At 48.9% G+C, this 15,190-nt stretch overlaps 1 protein-coding gene across 3 annotated transcripts in view; it reads right to left on the reverse strand.

Annotated features, from left to right (window-relative positions):
- Nucleotides 1-1,134: 1,134 nt before the first annotated feature.
- Nucleotides 1,135-15,190, reverse strand: part of LOC101840301 (mitochondrial import inner membrane translocase subunit Tim8 A-like) — a 32,437-nt gene continuing 18,381 nt past the window's right edge. For 2 of the 3 annotated variants that reach the window (XR_005876153.1, XM_040742443.1), the window contains one exon: nt 1,135-1,635. The gene's annotated coding sequence lies outside the window, so the exon portion shown is untranslated. The other variant, XM_040742608.1, reaches the window with a different exon arrangement.

A 15,190-nucleotide genomic window follows, 5' to 3' on the forward strand; every position in this document is an offset into this window, starting at 1 on the left:
GGACTCTTCCTGGCTCAGCCAGCTTCTGGTGACCCCGGGATCTCCATGGCACATGGCTAGAAGACTCCAACCTCTGAGGCTGTCTTCATGCAGCCATCTATACAGCTTACGTTACTACACTGGGCACCCTCTACTGTCCGCATTAACAACTCGCTGTGGTTGCACCCTCTTTCCTGCTGTGAACAGGGAGTTGCACCCTCTTTCCTGCTGTGAACAGGGAGGGAGGAGCCCTTGCTGCTAAGCAGGGTCAACAGCCACACAACAGTGTCAGGAAGTCTGACACATGGAGACCAACCCCAGGCTTCCCATATCCCGGGGACCGAGGCAAAGGAGAGGCCATGGGATGGGGAAGGTCAGGCATCTGTCACTGAGGCTTGAGGAGCTTGGGTTGGGTCTAGAATGCTGGAAGAATGAGATCATTAAGACAGGTTTCAGATGCTGGAGCAGAGAAAGGTGAGATAAGACCACAGGAGATGCTTCATATTTAGCTTAAAAGTTAGATGCACTGTCCTGGCCAGTCCTTCCTTCCTTCCTCCCTCCCTCCCTCCTTCCCCTCTCCTCCCTCCCCTCCCCTCCTCTCTCTCTCTCTCTCTCTCTCTCTCTCTCTCTCTCTCTCTCTCTCTCTCTCTCTCTCTCTCTCTCTCTCTGCTGGTCAGTATGACATAAGCTACAGCCCTCTGAGGAAAAGAGAACCTCAGTGAGAAAATGCCTCCGTAAGACTAGCCTGTAGGCAGCAGCTTGGGGCATTTTCTTGACTAATGGTGACGTGGGAGGGCCTAGCCCACAGAGGGCATGCCACCCTTACCCAGGAGGCTCAGAGAGGTACAAGAAAGCAGGCTGCGCAGGCCATGAGGGAGGAGCCACCATGAGCAGTGTTTCTTCAGTTCACGCCCCAGGCACCCACCCGGCACGATGACTGTAAACCATAAAATAAAATGAACCTTTTCCTGCCCAAGTTGGTTTGGGTCAGAGTTTTTATCACAGCAACAAAAATCAAGCTGAAATTCAAAAAAGCTTCCCACATTTAGAACTGGTGGATTAGTCAGAATCCTAAAAGTAACTAAGAAAATTGCCTTGTGGGTCCAATTACATACCATTAAAATTATCATTAACTATTCACAAGATGAAAACAGATCCTGCTTTAACGCTGTTCAATTTATTTCATTCTGCATATAACTTATGCAAACAGTCATTTTCTTAACAAATAAAGGGCTCTACAAACCAATTAAAAAAATGACCAAACACTCACAGATAGGAAAGACTGATGATTCTTCAACATACAAAATTATGTTTAATGTGACCTTTATACAAAATTCAGGTGCTGGGGTGTGCAGCAGAGTGCTTGCCTACCACGCATGAAGCCCTGGGTTCAATTCCCAGCACTACATAAAAGAAAAACAGTCTCCATTAAAAAGTACCCTATGATGCCATCTTCATCTCTTGGATTGGCACAGGTCGCAGCGTTTGGTGGGTGGAGAGCAGACACCTGCTCTTGGATGGAGCAGGAAACATCCCGGCCTCTGTGGAGGTGGCCTCTCTGGACAGGATCCCAGCAGTATTTACGGAAATTTCGAGTGCATGGGTCTTTCGAAGTCTTCTGAAAACCACTTCTGCGTGGGCATGCGCAAACGGCCCCTGTGAAAGGAGAGTAACTGCTCCGTCGCTTGCAGAAAACCGGGACCGGCTGACCTGTCCGTCAGTGCGCCCACACAGTGAAACTCAGCTGTAAAGAGACCGGGAAGGGATGAACACCTACCGCACCGCAGAGGAGGAGAAACAGGTCCCCCCTAACCTTCCAGGTTCAGTGCTGATGTCCGGGCGACACAAGGCAGACTAGTAAGAACAAACAGATTTATGTGATGTTATTCCCTAACACGAGAGCCACAGTAAGGAAATGAAGGCACAGAGACCTGGATTGTTAAGCCTGGGTACTTTCAGCGGCAAGAGTGAGAGACAGGGGCTGGGATAAAAGGGATCACCGAGAACGAGATGCCTCTCACCATCCCTTTCTCTCCCTGCGTGTGGCGGTGGCGTCTCCTGCCTGAGGGCTTCCTCCACTCCTCCAGAGCCAGCGTAGACTCCTCCTTGTACACTGTACTCCCCACAGTCCTTCGGCTCACGTTTTGGAGGGGCGAGGTGCACATCTACTCCTGGTCCCAACGGAGAGTAGAAGAAGGCACCGGGTCCCCCGGAACTCGAGTGACGGGTGGCTGTGACCTGCCACACGTGTGTGGGGAGTGCAGCTCAGGACCTCCGGATGGACAGCAAGCGATCTTAACTGTTGAGCCATCTCTCCAGCACTGACATTGTTCATTTATTTATTTTTAAGACTTTGGCACTGGGTCTCACTGTGTAGCCCTGGCTGGCCTAGAACTTGCTCTGTAGACCAGGCTGTCCTCAAATCAGGACCACCTGCCAATGAGTCCAGAGAGCTGGGACTAAAGGGGTGTGTTACTCCCCGCCCCCACCATGCTCAGCTCTGGGTAATCTTTATTAACTTATTTTTGACGTGCTAACTCTCTGGCTGTGACTGCACGGCAATCACAGGGCTCAGGCGACCCTGTCTGAAGTCCCAGTTTCACGTGTCGTCAGGTTCTCAAGAGCAAGGTCCCAGCAGGTGCTGCTCAGGTGCTTTACCCACATTGCAGACCAGATGCTGGTGCCCATTCCAAAGGCTCCTGATGATGTGTGCACAGGTTATCTCGGCAAGAGACTGCCTTGTCACAGGTCCCTTGAGAATCTAGTTCTGCCTACTTCTCGGTGATGATCCAAGAAGATGGCCAGGTCCCGTGGCTCAAGTATGTGTTCCCAGCTACTCAGGAGGCCGAGGCAGGAGGATCACAAATTCAATGCCTGCCTAGGCTATGGAGTGAGTTTAAGACTTGTCTGGGCAACTAACCGACAAGGTTTGTTTTCTCCCCCTGGCTGGCACTCGCCATGGAAGGGACTGTCCTGGTCTATTGGTGTCACTGTCCCTGTACCCAGGGGCCTCTGTCTTTACTGTTTTACCACTGCAGTTTCTCAAATGCTTTTCACTCCACTGCTAGAAATTGAACCTAGGACCTGCCTCGGGCATGCCGGGAAAGTGCTATACCATGAAACTAGGTCCCAGCACACTTTATTAACTAAACAGAATTTTCTTTGTGAAGGATCCACATGGAGCTCACTTTGGAGAAACACTGCTGTTGGTAGTAGGTGAGTGGCTAAGAGTATGGGTTTAGGCCTGTAGTGAAGTCTTGGCCTACTTCTTACAAGTTTACAAGGGTGCACTCAGCCCAAGAAATGGCTTTCTCCTCTATAAATGGTAACATATAGTCATTAAATTGGGTTGTGAGAGTATTTTTTTAGAAAGATTTCACATTTATTTTTGCTGGGCAGTGGTTGGTGGTGTACACCTTTAATCCCAACACGTGGGAGGCAGTGGCAAGTAGATCTTGAGTTTGAGGCCAGCCTGGTCTACAGAGAAAGTTCCAGGACAGCCAAGGCTATAGAGAGAAACCCTGTCTTGAAAAAAACAATTAAAATTTATTTTATGTATATGAGTGTTCTGTCTGCATCTCTGTCTGTGTACTGTGTGTGTAGCACCTGTGTTCAGTACATGTATGTGTACTGTGTAGATAAGTATGTGAGGGCTAAAAATGGGGGTCAGGTTGTACTGTAGTTACAGATTGTGAACCACCAGGTGGGTGCTTGGAACCAAATCCAAGTCGTCTACAAGAGCAGAAAGTTCTTGACCAGCCTGCTACAACTACTTTATGAAAGGAAGTGTATAGTGGGCTTCCATAGCACACTGATAGGCTACAGGCTAGAATTAACGTTAGCCTCGTGACTAAAACAGCCAGCCAGTCACACTAACGATACAGCTAACCTGCACACGAAGGAGACTCCGCCATGCTCCCACAGTGACTCTGCCATGCCTGCCTTCAGCCACCAGGGGGCATATGATGACCCCAAAGTGTTGTGAAAGCCAATCTGGTGCATTCCCTCAGGGACATGCTTAATGTGGCTTTCCTGGACACCTCAGGTCTATTTTGAGCCTTCATTTCTGTTTTTACTGGATTCTGATGGCCAGACTTTATCTGTGGCAACAGCAGCTGCTGAGTGCCTGGTTGCTAGGCTGCGAGCATGCACACCTGCGCTGGTGTGTGCACACGCTTAAGTGTATTTTAGGATGAAGGGCAGTACAGAACTACAGTGAGGAAAGACTACAGAGAAACAGACCTAGCCCAAGAGGAAGCTGTGCAAGTCTCAACATGAGGCAACCTCACACCACAGGGACGCACGGACTGTACATGAGGACCCCCTCCCCCAGTGCGTTGGAAGGGGTAGCCGGGCTCATCAGCACAGAACTGGGGTAAGAGGCTAATCACCAGAAGACTTGAGAAATCAGTGTGAGAGTTTCTAAGAAAGCTGGGGATCAATCTACCTCAGTACCGCTCTTGGGCAGGCGTATACCCAAAGGATGCTCAACCATCTTGCTCAGCAATGTTTATGGCAGCATTATTCATAATAGCCAGAACTTGGAAACAACCTAGGTGCCTCTCAACCAAAGAATGGATGAGGAAAATGTGGTGCATTGACACAATGGAGTATCACTCAGGGGTAAGAAACAATGACATCATGAAATCTGCAGGCAAATGGATGGACCTAGAAAAAGCCGTCCTGAGTGAGGTAACCCAGACTCAGAAAGACAAACACGGCATACGCTCACTCATAAGTGGATAGTAGATGAAAAGCAAAGGATAACTAAAGTCCACAGAGAAGCCAGGTGACAAGGAGGACCCTAAGAGGAACCCATGGACCACCCTGGGAAGGGACATTAGATGAGATCTCCTGGTAAACCGGGACGGGGGGCAGTAAGGAAGAGGGGGGAGTGAGAACATGAGGGAACGGGATGGTCGAGGGTGGTAAGGATTTGGTGGACGAGCAATAAAAGAGGTGTCTTAATAGAGAGAGCCACTATGGGGTTAGGGTAACTCACAAGAGTCCGCAAGGATGACCCCAGCTAAGACTCCTAGCAGTAGTGGAGAGGATGCCTGAACAGGCCTGCCCTTGTAATCAGATTAGTGAATACTCCAATTATCATCATAGAGCCTCCATACAGTAACCGGTGGAACCAGATGCAGAGATCCACAATCAATCACCAGGCTGAGCTCTGGGAATCCAGACAAAGAGACAGCTGAACCAAGCTCATGGAAACCCACACACTCTGGATCAACAGCAGCAGAGACTCCAGGGGAACTGAACTAGGCCGTCCTTATGTGGGGGACAGTTGTGAAGCTTGGACCAGCTGAGGGGCCCCTGGAAGTAGGACACAAACTTGGCACTTGAGCTGGTTTGTTGGAGCCCATCCCTTATGGTGGGATGCCATGCTCAGTCTTAATGAATGGGAGAGGGGCTTGGCCCCACCCCAACTTATTGTGCCAAACTTTGTTGACTCCTCATGGGAGCCCTTACCTGTGTGGAGGAGTGGACTGGACTGGGAGTAGGCTGGTAATGGAGTAGGGGTGGGAGACTGTGGTTGGAAGGTAAATGAAATTTAAAAGAATAAATAAATTATTTAAAAAAGACTTGAGTCAAAAGACCCATGTCTACTATGCTCAAAGAGTCGTCTGCCATAACTGGGGCACCATTCATATTTCTGGTGTAAAAACTAGGGACGGTGTCCCAAACCGAGACACGCTGGGGGCCCCCTGGACTCTAGAAATGTCACCACCATGGGTTGAATGAATCTGCCCAGCCACGTGAGCCTTCAGGAACCCAGGACCTCTTGGTTGGGTGCCCTGGCTGATACGAGCATAGGAGGGAAAGAGTAGGCAGTCGCATGGGGAGCCGCCTGCCTCAGTTAGTTCTGTGAGCCTGTGACCTGAGGAGTGCCCTGACGTGAAGGGCCACCTCAGCAAGAATAAGGCCAAAGCCATTGGTTTCTTCAGTCAGGGAACAGAGTGCAAAGCCTTGGGCTGAGCAAATGAAGGCACTCTGTGTTGTAGTCCAGCTATGTGGAGGTGGAGAAGCCTGTGGAGGAGACTGTAAAGGGGAGCAGGTCATACTATGAGGAAGGCAGAAGATGGGGAATGCCAGAGGTTCAGCTTTAATAGAGTAAGGCTGGGGGGGGCTGTTTGAAGAGGGCTGTGTCTGTGAGAAGGCTGAACGGCTAATTGGATGCTCTGGGGTTCATCTCACTGCATGCCCACCAGTAGAGTGTGGCAGACCTGACGCCATCCGTACTGGATGCTGGCTTATGGCCAGTGTGTTTTCTTCTTTATGACCGTGTAACAATCTACACTGTATTTGTTCACCTTTGATTTTGTCGGGAAGAGGGAGGGGCATGTCATGCTGCGGCGCACCTTCAGAAGGTCAGAGGGCAGACAACTTGTGGAAGTCAGTTCTCTTCTCCCATACAGAAACCCAATTCAGATTATCAGGCTTGGTAGAAAAAAATATCTTTACTGCCTGAGCCACCTTCTGTAAGGAGCATGGATGTCTTATCGTCAAAAAGCTGTCTTAAAGGACTGGAGAGCTGGCTCAATGGTTAAGAGCACTTGCTGCTCTTGCAAAAGCAAGAGACTGAGTCCTAGAAAACCCACATGGTAGTTCACAACCACCTGCAACTCTAATCCAAGGGGATCTGCTGTCTTCTGACCTCTATGGGCACCAGGCACACATAATGACACACACACCTACATGAAGACAAAGTAGTCAGACACATAAACTTATAAAACAGCATTTTAAAAGGTTGTTTTTAAAATTGCATCTTGAAATTGGAAAGATGACTTGTGGTGATACTTTGTTTATGCTATAACAAATAAAGCTTGCCTGAGGATCAGAGCTCTAGCCACACTAGTTAGCCATAGAGGCCAGGCAGTGGTGGTGCAAACCTTTCTTCCCAGCACTAGAGAGGAATATAAGGTGGGAAGAGTTCAGTGTAGTCTGAGGTTTGGTGGAGACAGATGCAGTCTGGAGATGCAGTCTGAGGACAGGATCGCCTCTTTTGGTCTGAGCATTGGTAGAGGTGAGAACTCTCTAGTGGCTGGCCACTTTGCTTCTCTGACCTTCAGCGTTGACCCCAATGTCTGTCTTGTGGTGATATATTGATTATGATCTAATGAAGTCACTGAAGATCAGAGTGCAGAGCTAGCCACACTAGTCAGCCATAGAAGCTGGGCAGCGGTGGCACACGCCTTTAATTCCAGGACTCAGAAGACAGAGGCAGATGGGTCTCTGTGAGTTCAATGTCACCTTGAACTACATGAGACTGAATCAGTCTAAAAGAGAAAATGATGGGGGAAGTACTTCTGTGTATGTTTGTCTTATTGGTTAATAAATAAAGTACTGTTGGCCAATAGGGAAGCAAGATAGGTGGGACTAGGAGTTGAGGAGGATTCTGGGAAATGTAGTCAAGAGGAGAGAGTCGCCATGTATATTAGTAGTTATGGGTTAATACTTAAGACAGAACTAGCCAGTAAGAAGCCCTGGACATTGGCCAAAAGCATTGTAACTAATAGAGTCTCTGTGTGTTATTTGGGGTTGATGCAGCTCTGGGACCAGACTGGCGGGAAGAATGCTTGTTACAAGAAACAGCTCAAACCTTTAACCCCAGCACCAGGGAGGTGGAGACAGAAGTGATATGGCTGGGAGGAGAGAGAAATATAAGGTGGGAGGAGACAAGAGTTCATTGCATTAAGTCTGAGGATTTGTAGGGACAGGATCGCCCCTTTGGTCTGAGGATTCAGTAGAGGTAAGCACTAATGGCTTCTCTGATCCTTCAGTATTTACCCCTATATCTGACTCCAGTTAAGACCAGTTGGAACTCAAACTACAATGACTTAGAGTCATGAACAGTTTTTGCAGAGGACCCAAGTTCAGTTCACAGCACCCACGTTGAGTGGCTCACAACTGCCTGTAATTCCAGGAGACCCCGCAAGTTTGGATATATCACAGCTAGTCCTAGATAAGCTGAATACAGACTAGTGTGATGTGTGGGATCTGAGGAGATGACTAATTGAGTCATCAGCACATTGCCATTCTGATTCCACTGTGTGGAGTAATATGCACATGACATGGGTACAGAAGAAGCCACAATCCTGCAGAGAGAGCAGGGAGCAGTGATGGTCTGGATAAAAATGGCCCCCATAGGCCCATAGAGAGTGGCACTATTAGGAGGTGTGGCTTTGTTGGGGAAGGTGTATCATTAGGGGGCAGTCGCTGAGGTTTCAGATGCTCAAGCCAGGCTCAGAGTGGCAGTCTTTTCCTGCTCCTGTGGATTCAGATACAGGACTCAAAGCTGTAGCACCACGTCTGCCAGCATGCCACTATGCTTCCCACCATGATGGTAATGGACTAAACCTATGAACTGTAAGCCAGCCCCAGTTAGATGTTCCTTTATAAGAGTTGTGGTCTTATAAAGCTCATGTGGTCATGGTGTCTCTTCACAGCAATAAAGCCATAAGACAGAAGTGGGTACCAAGAGTGGGGTATCACTGTGATAGGCCTGACCATGCTTTTGTGTGGAGGAATGCGGATTTTGGATTAGAAAATCAGCTGAATGCTTTAAGTGCTGTTTAATGAGCCATCCTAGTAGGAACATGGAAGACAGTGGTGCTGAGGGTGATTTGAAATACAGGGGCCTGACTCAAGAGGTCTCAGGGGAGAAGAATATTATTATGTGGCCTAGAAACCATTATTGTGATATTTTGGTGAAGAACATGTCTGCTTTTTGCCTTTGTCTGAAAAGTCTGCCTGAGGCTAAATGGAAGAGTTTTGGATTAATGACACTGGTAGAGAAAATTTCAAAACAGTCTAGTATAGACTCTGCTGTGTGGTTTTTAGTGTCTACACTAATGAAGACCTATAATGAGAGGAAGCAAGTTGAACAAGGAAAAATGCAAAATGTACAGTTTGAGGAGAAAGGGCACCAAGAAATACAATGGAGCTAAGCCCTGTGTTCAAGGAGATAAACAGATTAAAGAAAATAGAGTAAACAGAGTGGAGGCCTTAGGGCAAGTCCCCACCCAACTAATCTTCCACCTAGTAAAAAGGAATTAAAGGGAAGTTTAAAGTCAGGTGGGCAGTGCACACCTTTAATGTCGGAACTGGGAAGGCAGAGGCAGGTGGATTTCAAGAGTTCAAGGCCAGACTGGTTTACAAAGTGAGTTCCAAGACAGCCAAGCTTAGGAAGTGAAAGAAGCCACAAAGAAGCAAACACCGAAAACAGAAAACTGGTGAAGATGTAATTGAATGAGGGTTCATGCTTCAGTTCCAGCAAACAGCACAGCTTGGAAGCTTCAGTCACATGGTTCTTGCTTTAGTCAAGGACAGAAGAAACAGGGCTATGAAATCTCCCTCCGTGTCTAAGGAAAGCTGCTGAGGCCAGGCATGTGTCAGGGGTGTCCCTGCCTGGGGGCCCAGAGAAGCCATGGTGTGAAACTGAGAAGGTGAAGCCTGGATTGCCTTGGAAACACCAACATGTTAGAGATGTCAGAGCCATGGAATACCTGCCGAGGGCAGCTGCTAACAGGGAGTGGAGCCAGCCCAAGAGAGAGAAGTCTGTTGCAGTTAACAAAGCTGAAAGGAGTTGGAGATCTGAAGTGTTTTGACATCAGACATGGAGATGCAGTTTAGAGTCTGCCCAGCTGGTTTTTGGTCTTGCTTTGGTCCAGCATTTCCTCACTATGCTCCCTTTCCTTCCTTTGGAACAGTAACCTATGTCCTGTGCCATTGTATGTTGGAAGTATGTTATCTGCTTTTCATTTTGATTTTACAGGGGCTTGCAGTGAAGAGATTTTATCAGTCTCAGAAGAGACTTTGAACTTTGGGCTAACAACTTTGAGACTGATAGACTATGGGACTCTTGAATTTGACTTCAATGCATTTTGCAGTATGGTATGGCTATCAGCCTATGGGGGCCAGCGAGTAGAATATGGTGACTTGAATGAAAATGGCCCCCATAGACCCATAGGGAGTGGCACTATCAGGAGGCGTGGCTTTGTTGGAGTGGGCGTGGCTTTGTGGGAGGAAGTGTGTCATTGGGGGTGGTGTTTGAGGTCTCAGATGCTCAGGCTAGGCCCAGTGTGGATCCAGATGTGGAACTCTCAGCTCCTTCTCCAGCACCGTGTCTGCCTGCCTGCCGCCATGCTTCCCGCCATGATGACAATGAACTAAACTCTGAACTGTAAGAGTTGCAATGGCCATGGTGTCTCTTCACAGCAATGAAACAACCATAACTAAGACAGGAGAAGACAGGAAAGTTACATCTAGTGGTCATTGTATCACAAGTACAGTCAGTCCATGTGAGTGCCACCCCATGAGTCCTCTATGGGGGCGACTGTGGACACTGACGCCCAGAGAGCTCCTTGTACCCTTCCCTGCTAAGCTCAGGCCTGAGGAGCTAACTCACGCTCCAGGAGTGTGGGCAGCAGGAGGTGCCATGCCACTGTAGAAGGGATCCAGGTTTAATCCAACTGAAGTTTCATAAGGGAGCTGTAGCCACCAGCAACTCTTTTGAAGAACAACAGGTTTCTAGAACCTTCTGGTGGCAGGTGGGAGAGAGAGAGAGAGAGGCTCTGACTTGTAAAGGCGGGGCCCAGCCGCAGGGGCTGAAGGGAAGTGAGCAGGGGTCCCACATGCCTTTCCAGAGTCCTCTGCTACTTGCAGTCAGTAAGTGAAATGTACCCGAAACAGAAAGTCTGGCAGCCAAGTGCTGAGACTTCAAAGCTGGCTCACTTTAGCATTCCCTTTGTACCACACAGTGTTGTGTGCCATGGGGGTTGTACACTGTGAAGACGTGCCATTCTGATTGGCTTAATAAAAAGCTGAATGACCAATAGCCAGGCAGGATTTTCAGGCACACAGAGTTCTGGGAAGAAGAAGCAGGGGTCACCAGGAGACGCAGAGGGAATAAGACGTGCCGGAGTAGAAGTAAAGCCACATGCCACGTGGCAAGACGGAGACCAATAGAAATGGGTTAAGTTGTAAGAGCTAGTTAGTAAAAAGCCTAAACTATGGCCAGCCTTTTATAACTAATAATAATAAGTCTCCATGCAGTTACTGGGGAGCCAGTGGTTCCTACGAAATGGTCCAACTACAACAGAGTCAGGTGAATGTCTAATAAACCAGTGAAAAGACCAAGTTAAGAGTTTGAGCTTCGGGTTGGTTTTTCTTCAAACATCAAAAGCCCCTCACGTCTCTGTAGCCACGAGCCATGTGACCTGACGAGGACTGTAGTTCTGGGCAGGCAGATCTGCCCAGCAAACAGTGTTTACTGTAAGGTGGCTGCTGACATCAGCAGGCAGAGCACAGGTTGCTGGGAAACCAACTCTGAACCCCACTTTTTGTCCCCAGTAGGCAGCTGGGTCTCCCACTACTGAAATAAGCCCTGGGGGGCGACAAGGTCTTTGTAACCTATGACTCCTGCCCGCCGGGGGTCTACGTTTACTCCTGTGGGGACAGAGCGTGGTTGTTCACCGAGAGCTGTGCTCGTCTGCTCAGGGCTGGTAACAAAGGACCACACGCTGGGTGGCCTCCACCACAGACATCATCTTCCTCACAGCCCTGGAGTCTGCATGGCCCTGGTCAGGACACAGGCGGTGCTGGCCTCCTCTGAGGTAGCCTTTTCTGGTCTCTGCCCGTCATTCCCTGTGTCCTCACCGCTTCTGAGTGTCAGCATCAGTCTGTTAGATCTGGCTCTGTACACTACCCCCACTCTTTGTTCTTTGTAGACGCATCCTCAGGTTGTTGGAATTTAGACTTTGGTGTGTGACTGGATGAAGGGAGGACCACCTAGCCCATTGGTGCTGAAAATATAATAGAGAAACACTGCAGAAACATCTGACTTCTCCCTTACTGAGCAGGGACCAGCCCACGCCAGCCCTCAGAGGAGGTGACCTTCCCAACTCATCCTCCACCACTATGAGGCTTGTCCTTCTAGGTCATCCCCTTGAGGGAAGGAATCCCTATTCTATGCGGCTCTTGCACCAGCTAAGACCGTACAGTCGCCTGGACCAGCTAACACATGCTCTGGACACAGGCAGCATTATTCACACCTCAACGGCCCAAGTAGGGGTCATTCCACCCGCTCCAGGCAGTGTAGATTTTCTGTCTCCAGAGGCAGGTGCTGTACTGCCAAGCACAGGAATTCTGAAAAATTTCTTTATGCAGCCTATGAGTAATTCTCAGGGGAAGATTCACCCCAGTTCTGTACAGATGCTGCCCAGTGGCTTCCTGGGGCTTCCATTTTCACGAGGCAGGGCACAGGTGGACACCCCACCCAGAATGTTTCTTGTGAAAAACGTCCACTGTCCTGGGAGCTGGGAATCCCCTGGTTTTGTCTGTGGAGGGTTCCTGGGTAATTTCCTGTTTCAGCCCTACAGGCAGGGGAAATTTCTGCTTTTGGCTTCTTTGAACTCTTAAGATGAGATATGCGCGTTCTTGACACGGGATTTTTTTCTGGTTAAAGGAAAGTCCTGTGTCCTTGTGCATGTTTCTCTGTAGATCCTGAAAAAGGCAGATCAAATGTCACTTCCCACGAGATGCCCTGCCTGACCTTCCACCGGTCCCTGCACTCTCAGCTGCGGCTCACGGAGTTGTAGTTTGAATCCATGTGCTCTGTGCCTCCTCCACTGCAGGTAGTCTCTGCCGCGTTCATCCTTGGTCCAGCGCAGGCAACACGCTCAGTGATGTTTGCAGGAGACGAGAGGCTAAGACGGGAGGCTCTAACAGGCCGCTGTCATTTTCTTGGGGCTGCATCTTTAGGATCTGCCACCAGGACATTTTCTGATGCCCAGGAGTGTAAGTTCAGAGCACATGGTTATACCATGTAGCAATGAGCACATGCAGTCTTTTGAGGGACCAGCAGCAACAAGGCATCTGCTTCCCCAAAAGCTAATACATTACAGGCGTGGCTCATAGGCGGGCTTTCGGGAAGTGGCTGGGCACTGACAGGCTCATAATATGAAGGCACATTTGGGTGGCAATGGGGCACTGCCTGCTAGAGGGAGCAGCTGATTGGGAGGGAGCATCTAGTTCTAGGTCCCTCCTTGTACCTCTAGCTCTGCTTTTCACTTTATTTTCCTCCTCTGCTGATAAAACTTCAAATCCTAGGAGTATATTCAACAATTAAAAATAAACTATTAAGATGTGCGTGCGACAACCAGGACCTCAGGAGCACAGAGTTTAGTGATGCCAGATACCAAAAGGTCCCATGCCAGAGTTCATCCCCTTTCTTGACAAAAAACGTAAGGAAAGGCTTTGTTCTAGGTCACCGTTTGAGGACATGTGGTCCACCACATCAGCTAAGGCGGGGTGGGGGAACACGAGGCAGCTGCTGCATTGCATCAGCAGTCGGGAAGCAGAGAGATGAACCCTGGTGCTCAGCTGACACCCTCGCACCCCCCCTTTTTCAGTCCAGAACCCCAGCCCACAGGATGATACCCTGACATGCAGGGCAGGTATGTCTTCCATCCTCAGCTGAGCCTATCTGGAAACCCCCTCAAAGATACACTACGATGTGCTCCAGGTGACTCTGAACCCAGTCACACCGATGATGAAGATGACATCACCCCAGTCACACTGATGATGAAGATGGGCATCACCCCAGCCATGCTGATGATGAAGATGGGCATCACCCCAGCCATGCTGATGATGAAGATGGACATCACCCCAGTCATGCTGATGATGAAGATGACCATCACCCCAGTCACACTGATGATGATGACATCACCCCAGTCACACTGATGATGAAGATGACATCACCCCAGTCACACTGATGATGAAGATGACATCACCCCAGTCACACTGATGATGAAGATGACATCACCTCAGTCACACTGATGATGAAGATGACATCACCCCAGTCACACTGATGATGAAGATGGCATCACCCCAGTCACACTGATGATGAAGATGACATCACCCCAGCCACACTGATGATGATGACATCACCCCAGCCACACTGATGATGAAGATGACCATCACCCCAGTCACACTGATGATGAAGATGGACATCACCCCAGTCACACTGATGATGATGACATCACCCCAGTCACACTGATGATGAAGATGACCATCACCCCAGTCACACTGATGATGAAGGTGACATCACCCCAGCCACACTGATGATGATGACATCACCCCAGCCACACTGATGATGAAGATGACATCACCCCAGTCACACTGATGATGAAGATGACCATCACCCCAGCCATGCTGATGATGAAGATGACATCACCCCAGTCACACTGATGATGAAGATGACATCACCCCAGCCATGCTGATGATGAAGATGACATCACCCCAGTCACACTGATGATGAAGATGACATCACCCCAGCCACACTGATGATGAAGATGACATCACCCCAGCCACACTGATGATGAAGATGACATCACCCCAGCCACACTGATGATGAAGATGACATCACCCCAGCCATGCTGATGATGAAGATGGACATCACCCCAGTCATGCTGATGATGAAGATGACATCACCCCAGTCACACTGATGATGAAGATGACATCACCCCAGTCACACTGATGATGAAGATGACATCACCCCAGTCACACTGATGATGAAGATGACATCACCCCAGTCACACTGATGATGAAGATGACATCACCCCAGTCACACTGATGATGAAGATGACATCACCCCAGCCACACTGATGATGATGACATCACCCCAGTCACACTGATGATGAAGATGACATCACCCCAGTCACGCTGATGATGAAGATGGACATCACACTTGGTCTCCATGCTTTCATCTTTCTCTGAGTCCTTTGCTACTCCTCCTTAATCTAGGAAGTTTAGCTCCACCCCAGCTCCTGTCCTGTATTGTTCCAGCACTCAAGAGTCTCCACAGATAAGCAGTTCAATCATTTCCAGCTGTTCATCAGATCATTTCTTTTACACATACCTAGACTTCTCTTGTGAAAGTGACCTGGTTTAGCCTCTAGTTCCTGTAAAATCCTTCTCTCATCAAGTCTGGAAGCTAAACACTGATGAGTGCATTATGACAAACAGGCTCATTCAACAAATACAGTGCAGGCTCAAACATCAGAGAATCCATCAATGGAACTGATGCGTTGAGCTGTCTAGTCATCTCAATAGACAAGAAAGCGTTTGATGAAGCTGACCACTGATAAAAGGCATAGCGCTCCAGGCACAGAAAGTCACAGGTCCGATCTGATTGAGGGTG

This window comes from Mesocricetus auratus, unplaced genomic scaffold (genome assembly GCF_017639785.1).
Source record: "Mesocricetus auratus isolate SY011 unplaced genomic scaffold, BCM_Maur_2.0 Super-Scaffold_2245, whole genome shotgun sequence".
In the NCBI taxonomy this organism is placed as follows: domain Eukaryota; kingdom Metazoa; phylum Chordata; class Mammalia; order Rodentia; family Cricetidae; genus Mesocricetus; species Mesocricetus auratus.